General features: G+C 40.6%; 1 protein-coding gene across 1 annotated transcript in view; it reads right to left on the bottom strand.

Moving 5' to 3' along the window:
• Positions 1-1,024: 1,024 nt before the first annotated feature.
• Positions 1,025-6,000, bottom strand: part of LOC129434835 (uncharacterized) — a 38,419-nt gene continuing 33,443 nt past the window's right edge. The window contains exons 4-5 of the transcript XR_012365784.1: positions 3,465-3,747; positions 1,025-1,677 (exon numbers count right to left, since the gene is read on the bottom strand). The gene's annotated coding sequence lies outside the window, so the exon portion shown is untranslated. The remainder of the gene's footprint in view (positions 1,678-3,464; positions 3,748-6,000) is intronic.

Raw genomic sequence — 6,000 nt, 5'->3', positions numbered from 1 at the left:
ACTCACCTGTGTACATCCCTGTATGCTTAAGCTGAAAGCCCAGTTGTGCTCACCTGTGTACATCCCTGTATGCCCAGGCTGAAAGCCCAGTTGTACTCATCTGTGTACATCCCTGTATGGCCAAGCTGAAAGCCCAGTTGTACTCACCTGTGTACGTCCCTGTATGCCCAAGCTAAAAGCCCAGTTGTACTCACCTGTGTACATCCCTGTGTGCCCAAACTGAAAGCCCAGTTGTACTCACCTGTGTACACCCCTGTATGCCCAAAGCTACAAGCCAAGTGTACCCACCTGTATCCCTCTCTGTCCGCTTAGAGCTACAAGTCAAGTGTACTCACCTGTAAATCCCCTTTTACGCCCAAAGCTACAAGCTAAGTGTACTCACCTGTATACCTCCCTGTATGCCCCAAAGCCAGGATACTTACCCATCTACTTACCAGTGTACTCAACACTCTTGGTGTTTTTGTCAAAATAACGAGGATGGTTCGGCACAACACCATGGTTCACCTGCAAAAGCTCATACCTCTCCCCGAACAGTTCACTCATGTGTCAAAACTAAATATCCTTCTCATTTAAACAGTCAGTCCCCCCTAAATGCTTCGTCCCTTTGGCATTGTGTAAGCACAGCAAGTCAAAATGTTTAGATGTTTTGTCACTATGGCAGAGGACCATTTAAATATCCCTCATGTCCACCTTTCAGTCTTAGCCCAGTCCTTGATTGACAATGAATTTTTTTTTCTAGCTAACAGAATACAATTGTGTATAAAACTAAAAAAAAACAAATAGGTTCTTAGGGTAGTAGCCTCAGAGGTTTTATATCACACATTGCACTCACTGCCAAGGAAATTGTAACCAGTTTTATTCACACACAAAGTAACTTCCATACATCAGAGTAAAAAGAAAATATATACAGCATAATATACTCTAATATAAACACAAAAAACAAGGAAAATTATATGCAGCCTACAGTGCTGTAAATATTGCTGGAGTTTCAGAGCCAACATTTCTTCACTGGTCGCTGTCCTCACCCTCCCTCTCCTGGTCACCATCCGCACCCTCCTGGTCATCCACAAGCTGCTGTCTATCTGGTTACAGATTCTCGTCCACATCACAGCATATATTCTCCCTTGCGATGCAATGAGGGAAGAAACGGCGTGCATGTCGCAACCATCCCCTACACTGATCTCCTGTTATATCCTCACATGCAGCATCCATTGCATGGAGCAGGGACCGTTGATCTTGAGCCCGATGCTTATACACTCTCCACCTCCAAGCGGAAAAAAACTCCTCAATAGGATTAAGGAAAAGAGAGTAAGGTGGTAGGAACACCATGACCATCCTTGGATGTGTAGTGAACCAGTTCCTGATGAGTGCGCCACGGTGGAAATTCACATTGTCCCATACAATTACAATAAAAAAAAACATATTGTGATAGGTGAGGCCCTACGAGACCTTTCTCATTTTCAGGAGCTTCTGTGTGTTGTATGGGTCAAGACTGGGGATGTGAGTAACCACACCATTCTCAGATATGACAGCACACGCTGGCCTGGGACATCCACTGTGGTCCGATGGCCAATAATATTACGGCCACGTCTTCTGCCCTTTGGCTAGGTTGAAGCCAGCTTCATCCACAAATACAAGAATGTGAGGGGTCTCATTTCCTTCCAATGCCATTATTCTCTACAATAGCATAAAAAAGAACACATCAAATCAGTCATACAGAAGAGTCATACACTAAAGTTACAAACAATTTCATAGGAATGTTCTATGTTATCCACAAGCTCAATATACTACTGGCCACTACTCCAGTTGTTCCAAACCAGAGGTGGGTAGTAACGAATTACATTTACTTCGTTACATTTACTTGAGTAAATTTTTTGGGTAACAAGTACTTTTAGAGTAAATTTAAGGATGGGTACTTTTTACTCTTGCTCAAGTACATTTCTAGTGAAAAAACTGTACTTTTACTTCGCTACATTTGGCGACGTTACTGCGCTACTGTCAAATGGTAATAATTAATGATTTTTTTTTTTTAAGTTTATAGGGCGTGTTCGAAAGTTTCGCGAGACAAGATGCGTCACCCTATAGCCCATAATGTAAGGACGTCTTGCTTTTATACACAAATCCGGACACCTCAGTAATGTGTAGAAAATACATTCAAATAAAAACGGGATTGTATTTTATTTAAATCCTTTATAAAGAATGAATGAATAAAAATAAAAGAATAAAGTTTGATTTTTAAAGAAACATGTATTATATATTATAATAAATGTAGAGTTGATTTGCACAAACAGATAAGTTCCATATGAAATTCTAAAATGATCATTTTTATTAAGCTCCTGTTTATGTTCAGTAATTGCAGATTAAAAGCAGATGCTGACAAGTTTGTGTTGTGAACATGAAAATAAATACAGAGTTAACCGTCAGAAAAACATCTGTGTGTGTGTTTGAGATTTCTTCTCAAATGACACGTTATGTGATGTTAATGTACCCATTGCAGGGCTGAGATAGGCTGCTTTACTTGTATATAAGCAGAACAACTTTTAAGTAGAGGTTTGTGAAAACCCTCCAAGTAGTCTGAAATTCAGTGCTTTTGCGCTACTTCTCTATCAGATCGGAAGTAACGAGTAACTAACTACTTGATTAGTTTTTTCATCTAATACTTTTTTACTCTTACTCAAGTAAATAATTAGATTTGATACTTTTACTTTTACTTGAGTACATTTTTGTATAAGTACTTGTACTTTTACTTGAGTACAGATTTTGGGTACTCTACCCACCTCTGTTCCAAACATTGGGAACATGTACTGTACCCTTATGCAGAGCTACTACAGGGGGTATTTGACAAAAGAGAAGGGGGGAAATCATGACTAGACTTACTGAAATATTACAATAAAACCCACAGTATCATATAGATTAATGATTTTAATGATAATTGCATAATACAGTAAGCTGCAGTTTTTAGGCAAAATGTGGAAGTCGGATAAATCAAACACAAATCAGGTTAACTCTTTCCCCGCCAGCATTTTTCATGATTTTCACAAAAGTTTAATGCCTTCCAGAAAATGCTTTTTTTAAATATATAAACATACGATACATGATTTAAAAGAACAGACCCTCTGCTTTCAAACAAAAAAATCTGTTTCATCCTAACTTCATGTGTTCTGTTTTTATCACCTCTCAAATATGTGTAGGTTTCATCAAAAACACCAAATTTTGAGCAAAAGGCTGAGATAATTCCACTTTGGTGAAGGACTTTTGATAGAGATCAGATGCAGAGCGATCTTTAAAACATACACGTACATACAGCTGTTTGCCCTAGGGCAATACTTCCGGTATTGCACATTGACGATATAACTCGTCAATGGCGGGGAAAGAGTTAAGTGGGTACTAAAGCCAAAAAAGTTTGGGAACCACTGCTTAACTGTAAAAAGGTTATAATGATGTAAAACCAGTAACTGACTTACTTGTACATACAGGTACCGCAGCTCTTTGACTTTATCAGAGTTCCTCTCAAATGGTACCCTGTAAATTTGCTTCATTGTCAATTGATGCTTCTTCAATATCCGGTCTATTGTGGAGATGCTTATAGAGTTAACATTTTGGAATATGGCATTGTCTTGAATGATTGCAGCACGGAACTGTCTCAATGTAATGGCATTATTTGCCATCAACATGTTACAGATCTCTTGTTCTTGTTGGTCAATAAGAAGTTTTCTTCTGCCACCCATGCAAGGTTGTCGTCCAATCCTAGACATAGAATTCAAAGTACAAAACTTCATTCTAAATGTATACCATAAGTATTCCTTACAGAATGAGTTACCTATGTAATCGTATTGTTGTAGTAACTTTACCACAATTCTAATGCATCAATGCACAGTGACTGGAATACTACTGTAAACTGTATCATCAATACTGTAGAAAATAAACTATTCCATTTTTAGTATCATAACATCCCTTTGAAGTTAGAAATTACTGTAGGCCTATCACATACACACACACATTCTGGTTTCCATGTTTTGTGGGGAAATTACATAGACGTAATGTTTTTTTTACTGTACAAACTGTATATTCTATTCCTTTCCCCAAACCCCAACCATCACAGAAACTTTACTGCTACTTCACATCTTCAATAAACATCATTCTGTTTGATTTATAAGCTTGTTACCTCATGGGGACCTCAAAATCACCCCACAAGGTCACAAAAATACTGGTATTCCTATCTTTGTGGACACACACACACACACACACACACACACACACACACACACACACACATTCTGGTTTCCATGTTTTGTGGGGACATTCCATAGACGTAATGCATTTTATACCATACAAACTGTATATTCTATTTCCCTAACCTACCCCAATCCCTGTTTGATTTATAAGCTTGTTTCCTCATTGGGACATAAAAATGTCCCCACAAGGTCACAAAAACACTGTTTTTCCTATGTTTGTGTGGACAATTGGTCCCCACAACTTGATAATTACCAGTTACACACACACACACACACACACACACACACAATTCTTGCTCTATGTCCTGTCCTATACCATTCCATCATTGACTGACTACATACCTATTTTCCCTGCGGAAGGTTTGGAGGATGGAGGAGACTGTAGAGCGAGGCACATTAGGCTGCACTCGGCGACCTGCCTCTGCCATTGTGAGGCCATGGTTGATGACATGGTCAACAATTGTGGCCCGAATTTTATCCGGGACAGCATGGTGTCTTCGTGCTTCTCGTCCTCTTCCCCCTATTCCACCACCACGCACTCTTACACCTCCTCTTCTTCTTCCCCTTCCTCCTACTCCTCTTCCTCAAGCAGTAACTTGGCCAGGTGCCTCCATGTTCAGAAATTGTATTGGTCCTGCATGGTCAAGCTCTTTACATACATGTTGGGTAGCATTCAGTCATTGACAGCACCTGTCAGGTAACTAAATCTACTGTTTGATTGGTCATCTGAGATGTGTGAAACTCCTCCTTTGTTAGTCAAGTTCTAGTTTCACCTGACTGTCAATTGATGTAATACAGTTTTTCTCAGTTGGTTTGGTGCATTTCTCACATCTGTCATGACTTCTGGGTGATCGATGGTGGTGTGTGGGGTATGTGTTTGTTTATTTACCTGTGGTGACGGTTCCTCATGTGTTCACTAAATCCCGCTCGTTTCGGCAATTGTTCACCGGTGGTGTCTTGTTTACCTTTTCCTTTATATATTCCACGCTGTCCTGTCTCTCGTTGCGCGCTCATTGTTTTGGTCACAGTCTTGCTACCCAGCCTTGTCTTGTCGGATGTTTCTGTGTATTCTCTCTAGTTACTCCAGGTTTGGCTTTCGGGGTCCAGAGGCTCGTCTTCACCCGGGATCCTCTCGCCTGTGGATTATATTTGCCATCCTCATTGACTCTGTTTGTTTGCCCGGAAACAGCTGGTTCGCTTCGTATTCAGGCGGTACACCAGTTGCTTTCGGGTTACTCCTGCTGTCTCCATTCCGTGAGTGGTATATCCAGGTATCACACATTGTGGATTATATGAACTCTATTGACTCTGATTGTTTCTCGGAACAGCTGGTTTGCTTCGTATTCAGGCGGTACACCAGCCACTTCCGGGTTGCGTCAGCTACATCTGCATCCGCAGTGGATTACCTCCAGTCTTTGAACATTGGATTTAACATCTTCCATCTCCGCCTTTCATCCACCTTCAGTCGTGCGTGTTTCATGCCCTCTGTCGCGTGAGGTGATTGTGCTGGTGTCAACAACGGTGAACGTGGGTGGCTCTCTCTCTTCAAGATCTGAACTGGACTATTTTTCTATAGTGTCGACTCACTCTCTCCTACTGTCGTGTGTGCTTCATACCGACAGTAGTGATTACATCCAGAGTGAGTCGAGGGCGTTGCCGTGTGTGGTTCTAGAAACATTGACTTTGCTCTGCATCTATCTCTTTTTTTTAAATAAACATTGTTAACTTGCTATTGACTCCGAACCCTTCATTGTGACAACATCAC

Source organism: Misgurnus anguillicaudatus, chromosome 23 (genome assembly GCF_027580225.2).
Source record: "Misgurnus anguillicaudatus chromosome 23, ASM2758022v2, whole genome shotgun sequence".
Classification (NCBI taxonomy): domain Eukaryota; kingdom Metazoa; phylum Chordata; class Actinopteri; order Cypriniformes; family Cobitidae; genus Misgurnus; species Misgurnus anguillicaudatus.
This window is presented reverse-complemented; position numbering and strand designations above follow the sequence as displayed.